A 13,075-nucleotide genomic window follows, 5' to 3' on the forward strand; every position below is an offset into this window, starting at 1 on the left:
TTTAAAATAATAACTCTTGACAAGCAAAATCATTGCGTTTATGTTGTATAAACCGCTCTTGGTTTGAGTGAATTTCGAAGAAACGTGAAAATGGATGAAAATTGGGAAATCCGAGCAATTGAAATACAAATAATTTAATCATTTTTTTAGGGAAATCTTATCTGAAATGTTAAACAAATTAGAGTACAGAGAATAAATTTATTAAAAGTGGATTAAAAAGAATTCTTTTTCATTTCATTCGATAACTGCTGTAGTCTCTTTCTCTCTCTATATATAATATGAATAGGTCAAGGAACTGCTTAGTTTTCAGAAATGTGTCTTCATTTTCTTCAACATTTTGTCGACATGCACATTCATGAAATCTGCAAATTAAAAGCTACATGATCCAAGAAGCGCATGATCCCAGATATCCTCTCTTAAGTTATTATTCTACGACCAAAGAGACATTCTTTGTTTAAGAAGCATACATCAGCCACGTGCATTGCCCGTGTGCATGATCTGTTTCGTACAATTTGTCCAAACTGAATCGGTTGTTTACGAGGGGAAGCTATTACCTGAAAGGAGAGGAGGACATTTAACATCTCTGAATCTGGAATTCTAGGTTGTCTGCTGCTGAAATAAAACCTGATTGTGCCGCTCGAGGCCTTTGCTTCCTATTCCTCATTCATTACTGTCTATGGCATCGTGCCACGTGTGACAAACACCGACACACTGTATTGGCCTACGGGACTATCACACACCACCCACCCTTCATCCCCAACTTGCCTAACACACTCTCATGTGCATGGCTGCACCCACGTTTCCAAGGCCCCATAAGCATCCATGTGCCCTCAAACACACTTAACCCATCCACTCATGTGCTTGATTGGATTGCTCACACATTTCCATTGTCGCTTATAACTCTTTTCACATTGTTTGGTTTCGATGTTCAATTGAACCCCTTTCTCTCCTACTCCCCCAGATAGAGAGACGTCTGCGCGCTAGCTTTCTTGATGAAGGCTATGCAGTTCAAGCCAACTGGTTATGGAGAGAGGATGGAAGCGTAGTGTGGAGATATCACTAAATTGTCCAAGGTGTGGTTCTCCGAATACAAAATTCTGCTATTACAACAACTATAGCTTAACACAACCAAGGTACTTCTGCAAAGGCTGTAGAAGATATTGGACTAAAGGAGGGTCACTTAGGAATGTGCCGGTTGGAGGTGGCCGCCGGAAAAACAGAAGAGGTAAGTCATTAAGGCTACCAACCGACGGTGTCCCCTCAAAGAGTTTGTCATGCGGTGTAGTTCCAACTAACTCAATGGGGAATTCCCATGGTAATAAAGTGAATGCCTCTGCTGAGTCTAATAGCTCTTCAGCAGTGTCTGATGGTTCTCATATCGATCTGGCACTCGTTTATGCAAACTTCTTGAATAATCAACAACCAGAAAACAATGAAACTGGTTTTGAAGTGCCAGAGTTGCCTAATGAGTTGGATCCATCTCTAGAGTTTTCAAGCTTATGGAACACAAACATGGAATCAAGTATGCAGCTACCAAAAGAAAATGGTCTAATTGGATGCCTCACTTGCTCCGATTTATCCACAGAAAATCATTTGGGCAACAATGATCAGATATACTACTCTGGATTAGAATCAGTTCACAAGCATCAAGATAGAGTTCAACAATGTACAAGTCATGAAACAAGTAACTATGCATTGCCACCATTGCCAGGCGATGATTTATCCTCGCAACAAATACTGTGGTCGAATACTCACTCCTCCATTACTCAAGGCTTGCAAGCAACAGGAAAGCCAGTTGTAGGACCTGTTACTCACGATCCAAATCTATTGTTTGGTAATTGGAGTCCAATTGATTTGTCCTAGTGATGATACTTTCTCCAGGACTTGAGGGAATGCATGTGCACTAGCCTCCGCTATAAATCACTGTTTCTCCCCCCTCTATTTTTGCTTGTTATTCTCCTTATATTTGTGTATAGAATGAAAAAATCGAATAATATCAGTATATGAACAAAAGTATAAGTTGAAAGAAATTAAAAAAATGAGCAGCATGTCTTTTACTTCAATTACAAACAGATACTTCAATTCAGAGTTTCAAGAATTAGGCTACATACATACATACATACATACATACATATATATATATATATATATAATGTCAGTATATGCATTTAACATTTTTACTTTTGGGTACAGCAGTATATGCAACATGCATAACCTTACCATCCATCCTTTTCTATCTTCAATATTTTAGAGCTGATATATAATTGGATCATTAAGATCAGCTGATGCTAAGCTTGTATATATATATATATATATATATATATTTATGGGAACATCCTGATAAATGTTATTCGCTCGTTAAACCAATGGGTGAGGGTACCAAACGCTGCTTAGTTTAGCATCGGTGGTGGACGGCGTACGGTTCAATTAATCTAATGATGAAAGAGTAGACATGAGACGTGGTCGAATGTTCGATTACATGAATCACAAAAGTCGTCGGACGGTGAGGGTCTGGTATGTTAGTCTTAACCATGTGCAAGTTGTATTGTTGCAGTAATCTGGGGATGTTGAGTTTGACCACAAGAAAAAAATGTTGTTGTTTTCTCAGATTATTATTATTATTATTATTATTATTATTATTATGGTTGACAAAACTATTATAATAACATAATAATCATAAATGATACAAACAGTATGTGGTTGGCCAATTTCATGCCCCAATTTAATTACAAAGAAATATATACACAAGTACGAAGCTAAATTAATAGTATTAAAATATTAGGTAGATATATTTATAGATTGCTATGTGATTTTAAATAATTGAGATTTTGTAATTTGTGTAATTAAATAAAATGGCTGAAATGATTAGGTCTCGCTGATTTTTTTTATAGAAAATTTTGTAATAAAACTAGGAAAGGTAAAAGATCGCCGGCTTTTTGAGACTGTTCAAAGGCAGGAGTTGGTCGATGGACTGATGCCTGAACCATGGTTGACCTCCGTAACTTAAAAAATAGTGTGCGCTGACCTTCACCGGCTCCCATGCTGGGTCATTTCTACACTGGCTTGCGGCCAACCTTTTGCGCCGATGGAAACTCTGATACGTGAACTCAATTTCTCAACTTCTTTAGGCTTGCATTTTTGTCTCTGGAAAATGCTTAATTTCTCTTACTTTGATATGATTTTTTTTATGCAAAATCATATTGGGTTAATATTAATACAAGCTGATCGATTCATCGATTTCTTTCTTTGACTAACCATCGATCTAAACAAGGAATATTACCAGATCAATTAGATCAGGTCAATAACAACCGATTATATATGGAAATGTATAAAAGAAAATTGATGACAAAAGGAGAGAAATTTCATTTGCATGTGGCTTAGATGCCGCTCATTAGTCATTTATCCAATATTCAAGCATTTCCCAAGATGCAATTCTTAACGAAACCAAACTCTTCCGGATTTAATTTACTTCTGTTAGAAGGAATTAACCCTTTTAATCTCAAAATATAACATCCTTTAACAACTGATTCCATGTATTCATTTAGGTAAGCAATTAATCAAACAAGGTAAATCAACAGCTTGTCAATAAATTAATGATGAAGTCAGAATCCAATCATTTAAGTTACGAACATAAAACAATGTTCTTCTTTTGCCATGAATTATAAATTTAATTTGTTCAGGCACCAGTTTTTTTTTTTTTTTCCATGAATGTTGCTAGCTTTTGCTATTTAAGTATATCGATGAACGATCATATATGTACACAAGTATTGGTAATTGACAAAAAGAAACAAAAAGTTTGAAACTCTGGAATCTATCTAGTTTTGCCCTATGGTCAAGCTGGATAGAAAGAGAGCAGATTGCTTGGCATGCAAGGAGAATCCTTCCAAACTCTAGCATTCAATTTGAGCACCTCTCTGGCCCTCTCTTTAGTCTTGAATCCACAATCTAGTTGAAGTACCAAGCACAATTTAGCCACAACCCCTAGTTGCAACATCTCTTGAAGCAGATTAGTAGTGGCACAGAACTTGGAAATAGACAGCAAAATTCTCGCTGCCTTTTCACTTGCAACCTGAGAAACCCTAAGTATCTTCTTTGAAACAATAGCGAGCCCTGCCCCATGCTTTAGCAGCTCGGATCGGCCTTCTGCACATCCGCATACTGCATCCAGCACTGTTAGTATCATCTCGCAAGCCCTTCTCTCAGATGAATCAAGAAGCAAGTCAATCAGAACAGGTACCGCGCCGGCTTCAGCTGCCTTAATCTTGTTTCTACCCCATGGACAAATACTGACCAACAATTTTAGAGTAGCTTTTGAGGCCTGCTGAGAAATTTGATCACGTAAAACTTGAATTAATTCGACGAATAATGCAGGTCTCAAGCTGATGAGTTGCATTGGGTCAGCTATCTCCAGCATTGATTTCAACAAAAGTACTGCATAAGCCCGAGACTCGTAGCTTCCACCTTGCATTACTCTTGTTAAGGACAGTACAAAATCACCATTTTTGCCCATAAGATTCTTGAGAGCAGCTTCTGAGAGTTGGAGATTGTAGAGAATGCTTAAAGCCTCATCAGTTGGTCTTATTGACTCAAACTCGTTATCTAATGATTCTTCAGCTGCTGTAAAGTCGTAATTACTAACAATTGAAGCTAAGAACTCAACTGCGCCTGAAGATTCCATGCACCTTTTGTTTGTAGCATTCTCAGAAGCCATGGACTGTAGCCTCCCGAGACACTTTATCTGTTGCTGGGGTGACTTGGCATCATTGAGGAGCTTGGTAATCTGAGCTTTGCTGATGGGTGGCTTTGGCGTTGGGATTCTTTCGATTCCATGGGAAGCATTTAACATGCACCAAGATTGAATCAATCTTCTTAGGGTATGATTTGGGGTAAGTTCACAATCTGCTATAACTTGCTTTGTAACCGGACATGTGGTGTTTTTCCCTGAAAACAACCATTTCTCAATGCTCTCCCTGTCGTACGTAATCCCTGTTAAAACCGTAACAGGATCCTTCATAATCTCAAGAGAGATGGGGCAGATAAAAAATGGAGGAACATCAATTTCATCCATTTTAAAAACCAACCAAGATTCAAGAACAACACAGGCAAGAAAAAGCTTAAGTTTGTTTCAAAAAGAGTCGGAAATTGAATTGAAAATAGCTGAATTGGAGCTCTTGAAGATTCGCTGTGAATTGGTTTGAACTTTGAAGAGGATTTGGAGGATGAGAAATCCAGAGGGGTTCGATTATATATGCGTGGGGTGAGATAGAGGATATTCAAAACCTGAGAAAGTCAAAACACGGGAAAGGGTGACTTTTCCAAGCTATTGAAAATCTCAAGGATGAGAACTATAACTACTACTACTACAGTTACAACAACTCTATTTGCCAGGTCTTGAATGAATGGCTAAGATTTTCATATATTTTTATTTTAGCATATGCTCTTTTGACTTTCTATGTCTAGAAAACTTGGTTTGATCTTCATCATATCTTTGAAGTTTCTCGCTCTACCACGTGCTTTTTAATTTGTACTCAAAAACGTCGCCAATTGTTTATTACCGACAAATTCAAATGTGGAACGCCAATTTGGCTTTGTCAGCTCCCAGCTATTACACTCGTTGCGTTTACTTTGGCCTCGGTTGTCCACCTCTTTTGACTCACCATTTCCTTAAAAGAAAATTTTCTATTATTTTATTTTTTGGGGTTAGATTTATTTATTTGGGTTTTTTTTTTTTTCTGCGTGATTGCTAGACAAGGATGACCAAGATGATCTTGTCTTATTTTTTTATATTAAAGAAATTAAATTATATAAAAAGATATCATGAGTGTTAGCATTTTAATTTTAAATTTATTAAATATTATTTTAAAAATAATTATATAAATAAATTGAATGAATTAAGTTGATAATCCGATATTTTATCTTGTCTTTGTTAAACTAATATTATGGAAGATTGGAAGTGAGAAGCATATGATTATGAAAGAAAAAAAAAAGTAAGAAACCTCATATAAGGAAAAGGAATAGTTCATCTTAAAATTATTTTAGTACCCAAATTGGAATGTATCTTGGGTTTGCTATGGTAGATTGGGCAAATTTATGTGATTAAGTTTGGTCAATTTGTGCAATTATTTGGAAAATTAATGAAAATAATGACATTGACAAATTAAACTTTTGGAATAGGTAATTACAACTACTAAATCAATATATAATATGTGCAATTCTTTGGACAACTCTTAATATAATAACATTGACAATTTAAAACTTTTGGAATAGGTAACTACAATCCACTAAGTCAACTTACAATAACTAAATGATTGTTTATCTTTATAATTTAAATATTCTCTTTGTGTATTTTTTTCAAAGTATACATGGTAATAAACAAAATTTTGACTTACCACACTAATTTTAACACGTGAAATTTAAATTTTTAATCAGGCAAACAAAACCTTTACTTAGATTTTACCTTTTTTTGGAATAAAAGGAAAGCATATTTCAACTCAAACATATGAAATTTCTATAAAAATTTTATTTTATGTATATAAATAATTATTTAAATAATCACATCACTAATATTAAAATTTTTTTTAAGCACACTAATATTAAAGGTCTATTGACTTCTAAAAAGAAAAACCAATATTAAATAAGAAAATAATTAATAATATATTGTAAAATTAAATAATTTTTTTCATCAAAGATGACTCAGCAATAACTCGTTTTTTTTTTTTGGGCCAATGCAGCAGTAACTCATGTCCAATGCCACAAATATGTAGATCTTGAAATTCGCTTTTTTTTTTTTTTGTTTTTCTTTTGTGTTTTATTAAAAGAGTAAGCGCAACACACGCAACACACAGCTTTTTAAAAAAACCTTATCACAAGCACACAGCTTTTAAGAAAACCTTATCAAATGTCGGCCACAGAAATCATCTTCGTATAGCCTCAGTTTATTCAAAAGTCCAACAACAAATTAATCGCATTTATATACGTAAGTGCTTACACGTCAGCCAGCTCAGCCGCTAAATCCAGAGCATATCATTTTTTCAACATGGCGTGGCAGCAATATTGCGTGTTTGCAGCCGTGTTAAAGCAGTGGTTTTCATGCGTCTTTGCTTTCAATCAAGACTGGTTTCGAAACAGACAAATTCTGGCCCACCATTCAATTAGCAGCTCTTATCGTTTTTTTGTTTCTAGGTTTTTAGAAGTTCAAAAAAAATAAAAGGTTCATAAATGAGCACCAAAAGGTCACATGCATACAGAGAGAAGGTTGGTAGAAACAGGGACGACAGATGCACACTAAAGGTACTGGGGTTACCCCAGGTAGTTGCCCTTTATTTTTTAAAAAATATATTACAAAAATATTTAAAAAATTTAATTTTTTTAATAATTCCCTCACCGAAATATAATATGTAAAAGTTAAATTTATATTAATTAAAAGTGATAGATTTGTGAATAAAAAATATTTTAAAATTATTATACAAAAATTGATTGTAAATAAAAGTAATCGTTTCCCATTTTCTTTCATCTTCTCCATTTTTACATTTTTAAATTTTTCAAACAAAAATAAGGAGAACTAAAGAAGAAAATTGAAGAAAAAAAAAGTCTTTAAACTAAAGAAATAAATTATAAGTTGGTTATCTTTTTTTTTCAACAAGATATTCAAGTAAAATATCTTTATATATTTTTATAATTAGTTAATCAATTTTTTAAAATATTTTTATATATAGTATTTATTTACTATTTAAAATTTATTATATTGATGAAATAATTTTATCATGTATTCATGTTATTGACGGCATTTATCATGTTTGAATTTTTTATATTTTATATTTTTCTTTATTTTTTTAGTTATTACTTATTCAACTAATAACTTTAAGCTTGGCAAAAATTAATTTTTATATGAAGATTATAAAAATTAGTTAGAAATTCTATTCAATTTCGTGTATAGTAGTATAATTACAATATATGAATTGCATTTTTACCCGTATATTTTAAATATATGATCAATTGATATTCATTAACATGCATAATTATATTTTGAATATGTGTTCTTATTTTTTTATAAATTACATAAACTAATTAATTTAATTAGTTATGGAGAAATATTTTATTAAAAGGAAGTCAATTTTTTAAGAATTATCTAGAATCACTACTAGTGGCATACATCATTGCATAAGGTAAGTTCGTGTTGAATTAAATTTAGATTATCTTTCTACGGATCCTGGGTTACGAAAAAAAATTTTGGACTATAATACTGATGATAGAGATAAGGTTCGAAGAGCTTATTTGTAAAATGATCCATGACAACCTTATGAACATAATTTTCTCTAAAGAAAAATTAAAAAGGTATCATGTCGTTTTATTCCTACTTGGTTCAAAGATTATGTTAATTCGTTGGAATATAGTATAGAGAATGATGCCACTTATTATTTGTGTTATTATCTTTATAAAACAAATATTGGAGATTAAATAGGTGGTGAGTGTTTTGCTTTAAATGGATTCACAAATTGGAAAAGGAAATAAAGAATTGATATTCATGTTTGAGGTCTTAATAATGCTCATAACAAAGCTTTGAAGTATTGTCAAGATTTGCTCAATAAAAAGCAATATATTCAATTTACTTTTGCAAAACAATCTGATAAAGCATGAAAAGATAATTGAGTTTGTTTAACTGTGACACTTGATTGTATTCATTTTCTTTTATGTTAAGGTTTGATATTTTGTGATAGAGATGAAACTGAGAATTCTCATAATCAAAAAAATTTTCTTAAACTTCTTAGATTTCCTGCCAATCATAATGAAACCATCAATAATGTTATCTTGGAGAATACACCAAGAAATTAAAAAATAATAGCACATGATATTCAAAAAAATATTGTTCGTGCTGCAGCAATTAAAACTACCAATACTATTATGAAAGATCTTGGAGATGGATTATTTTTCATTTTACTTAATGAATCTCGTGATGTTTCAATCAAATAACAAGCTATTATTACTTTGTGCTATATGGATTCTAAAGGGCATGTTATTGAACGTTTTTTTGGTATAATACATGTTAGTGATACAACCACTGTCACTTAAAATAGCTATTGAAGCATTATTCTCTCAGCATTATTTGAATATTTCAAACATTCGTAAGGAAGGTTAAAATGGAGCAAGCAACATACAAAGTATATTCAATAGGCTAAAAACTTTGATCATGAAAGATAATATATTTGCTTATTATGTTCATTGTTTCGCTCATCAACTTCAATTGATACTTGTAGCCGTGGCAAAGAATCATGTTCAAATTGCATTACTTTTCAACATTGTGACAAATGTTGTGAATATTATCAGGGCTTTATGTAAATAAATAGATGTTTTTTGATAAAAATAACTTAATAAAATTGTTGAGGCATTATAAATCGATGAACTTTCTATGGGAAAAAGTTTAAATCAAGAAATAAGTCTTAAACGAGTTGGAGATACATGATGGGGCCCACATTATGAGACTTTAATAAATTTAATCCTTATGTTTAGTTCTACAATTTATGTGCTTGAAATTATCGTGGAAGAGGTGAAGCTTTTGTCTTATTAGATTCGACTCAATTTTTTTACTTTGCTTTCAACTTGCATTTGATGAAAAATATATTAGGGATTACAAATGACTTGTCCTTGGCATTATAAAGGCGAGATCAAGATATTGTGAATGTGATGGCATTAATAAAAGTAGTGAAACAACGACTACAAACGATGAGAGATGATGAATGAAAATTTTTGCATAAATTTTTTTTTTTATTTTGTGAGAAAAACAATATTGGCATCCTAAATATGGATGATATGTTTGTAACTTGTGGAAAACCTCGACGCAATGCTTTAACAATGACAAATTTACATTATTATCGAGTTGAGTTGTTTTATACAGTAATTAATATGCAACTTCAAGAACTTAATAATCGTTTTAATAAGGTGAATATGGAGTTATATCTTTGTGTTGTTTATTTAAATTCTTATGATTCTTTTACAACTTTTGATAAGGGAAAGCTGATTTGTCTTGCTCAAATTTATCCAACTAAATTTTTTAATGTTGAGCTACTAATTATTAATAATCAACTTAAAACTTACATTGTTCATTTAAGATTTCGTGATAAATTTACAAGTTTAAAAAGTATTAATGACCTTTCCGTGAAACTTGTTGAGATAAAAAAACATTTTATGTATCAACTGGTATACTTATAAAATTAGTTTTGATATTGTCAATTTCTACTATATCAATTGAAATAAGTTTTTTTGCTATGAAGATTATGAAAAACCGTTTGTGTAACTAAACGAGAGATTATTGGATAAATAATTATTTAGTTACATATATAAAATATATATTTTTTGTAATATTGATAATGAAAAGATTTTACAATAATTTAAAAATATGAAAAGTGATAAAGAACAATTGTAATATATTATTTTTATGTATATTAAAATAATTTTTTTTATGTATCTTAATTAACTTATATATATTCAATATTATATGTATTTTTACCCCCATTAAATGTATATTCAAGATCGGTCCCTGACTAGAAATGGGAATGGAAGAGGTTTAAGCTAATATTATTCTTTAGTTTCTATCGTTTTGGGGTTTAATTTGTTTTTGGGAGTCAACCCACTAACTTATTGCCAAGTAGCCAAAAAAAAAAAAAGGAGTGGTGTAAATTGCTTATTCGGGTATACTTTAAGCTTTTTAATTCATTAGTTTTCAAATCAGATGTTTAGACTATGGAAAAGGTGTCACACTTTGATCCATTTGTTCCATTGTCAAAGTAAACGATACTTTTCCGTGTCTTAGAACTACAGTAAATAAAATGAGAATATTTTATTTATAATTTTATAATTATTTAAAAATTATAGAAAAATTCATTATTTTTAAATGTAAATTTTATATAAATTTTTAAATTATAATTAATTGTGATATAATTATTATAATGGATGTGGTCTGCCATTAATTGCACCTCAAGGTTTTTCAGTCTGAAAATCCAACCATTGTTCTTAATGTCGTTAGAAACTGAACGAGTAATCATTAGGCTTGCTATATTGGGTTGGTTAAAAAAACTGATGCCCAATAACAACCCACTTACCCACGTCTTTAGCAAATACATTTTCCCACGTGCTGTAAATTTTGGGAAATACCGAAATAACATATTACAAATTGGATGTAATACTATAGTTTTATTATATTATTATTATTATGATTATTAAAGCAATGTTTCGGACCTAATTATAAAATTGACACATGTTAGATTGAGTTAGTTAAAAAAAATTTAATATATAATAATTAAAAAAGCATGTAATAATACATTTTAATATCATATCTAAAATTTTCAAAATTTATTATTAATGTATAAAATAATAATTTTTTATTTCAAAAAATAAAAGTAATAAAATATTATAGAATTATAGAAATTTTTAACGTGCAAATGTGGTAATGGTCAAAGCCAAAGGGTAATAAACTAGAGTCAATTATAAATCTTAAACTATGAACTCAAGCAAAGACGACTGCAAGTCATTTTTAATCGTTTACTTTTGACCTTTAAAGATGAAATAATGGTGTAGTTTTATGAATAAGTAACTAGAAATTAATACAAAAAATTATTTAATTTAAAGAATATTTTGTCATGAAATTCAAAATTTCAAAGATCTTTTCCATAAAAAATTCAATTTTTTTTCGAATTTGAAGAAAAAAGAGACTCAGTAGAATACAATATTATGAATTTATATTGAGTGGGGATGGGCTTTGAAAAACCGATGCCCAAGTTTTCCGGCAACATTCTTGTCCATGCCCAAGCTTCCGCCTCTCTTTCAACCCAAAAGCCGAAGCCATAGATCCGACGCTTGGCTTCCTTAAACGTTTTTCTTCCGCTCAACCCCTCGATTAAAACCAAATCGACAACTCCAATCTCTGATTTGTGTGAGTTTAATTGTAGATCAATCTCATGATACAAGCTTAAGTTATTCATTACTGGATCTAACGGCGTTGTTACTGTTTGGTGGTCTGGGAGTTGCCATTGTTGCGCTTGAACCAGTGAGCTCAGCGAGTCATTGGACTCGAGAAACGTAGGTCGTTAACACGCTCTCAAACGCCATTGCTCGTGTTGTGTGCTGCTGCTTCTTGCGTTGATCCGTACGACCACAAATTTATTACTCCTACTGCCTTATTATTATTGCAGTAATTATAAAATGCAAGCATATTAAGATTTTTTATTAAATCTTCGTCAACAAAAACAAAGTTTAGAAACAAAATAGATAGAGCTTTTTATTTAAATTTAAAATTTTTTTAATTTTGAAAATAGCTTTTAAATAAAAATTAAACTAATTTGAATAATAATAATAAAAATAGTATAACCAATTTGAATATGTGATTAATTACAAGTTACCAACATCATTTAGAAAGCAGGTAACATGCTTAGTACATTTGATTACTTAGAAACAGTTAGAAGCCTTTTAACATGTTTGTTGAAAACCTTGACCTGGCATTTTTTAAGCAAAAAAGTAAATTATGAGACTGATTTTCCCATTTGATTAAAGTGCCATGCCTGTTCTTGTGAATTCCTAGAAACTTGGGAATTCATCAGTCAAACAACATTATTAAATAATAACTGCTCATATCTTTCTTCTAAAATCACAAATCTTATATTTAAATCCCTAATTTATCCCAAATTATCATAAAACATGCATCAAAGGATTGATGGACTTAATTATTGTATTCAATATTCATTGATTTTGGGGTTTTGGGGATAAGTAATTTATAAATTACTAGCTGGTTCCATGCATATATGCTTGAATTCTTCTAGTTACTTCAAGGTTTGATTAAACAAATAGCATGATTGGAAGATGAATAACAAGTAATCATCAAAAATCATATCTATGATATGTAAATTGATTACTCAATTGATCCATACTAAAATTATGGTAATGATATTTACAATTAACAAAAATTATAAGAAATTAACCATTTGAACTAAGTTCAAATGTATCTTAAATTATCTCAACGGTATTTAATTTTTTTAATAAATTAATCACCAAAATTAAAAAAATATATCTATAAATTCACAACCAA

The 13,075-nt window shown here is 31.1% G+C and overlaps 2 pseudogenes across 1 annotated transcript; one reads left to right on the forward strand and one right to left on the reverse strand.

The window, feature by feature from the left end:
• Nucleotides 1–454: 454 nt before the first annotated feature.
• On the forward strand, nt 455–1,888 carry LOC111295714 (dof zinc finger protein DOF3.5-like; annotated as a pseudogene).
• Nucleotides 1,889–3,590: 1,702 nt separating this feature from the next.
• Nucleotides 3,591–5,225, reverse strand: LOC111295548 (E3 ubiquitin-protein ligase PUB23 pseudogene; annotated as a pseudogene). Its single transcript, XR_016327755.1, has one exon. The product of XR_016327755.1 is annotated as an E3 ubiquitin-protein ligase PUB23 pseudogene (transcript).
• Between the last annotated feature and the right edge of the window lie 7,850 nt (nt 5,226–13,075).

This window comes from Durio zibethinus, chromosome 14 (genome assembly GCF_047325235.1).
Source record: "Durio zibethinus cultivar Kanyao isolate XHJ-2024 chromosome 14, ASM4732523v1, whole genome shotgun sequence".
Classification (NCBI taxonomy): Eukaryota; Viridiplantae; Streptophyta; class Magnoliopsida; order Malvales; family Malvaceae; genus Durio; species Durio zibethinus.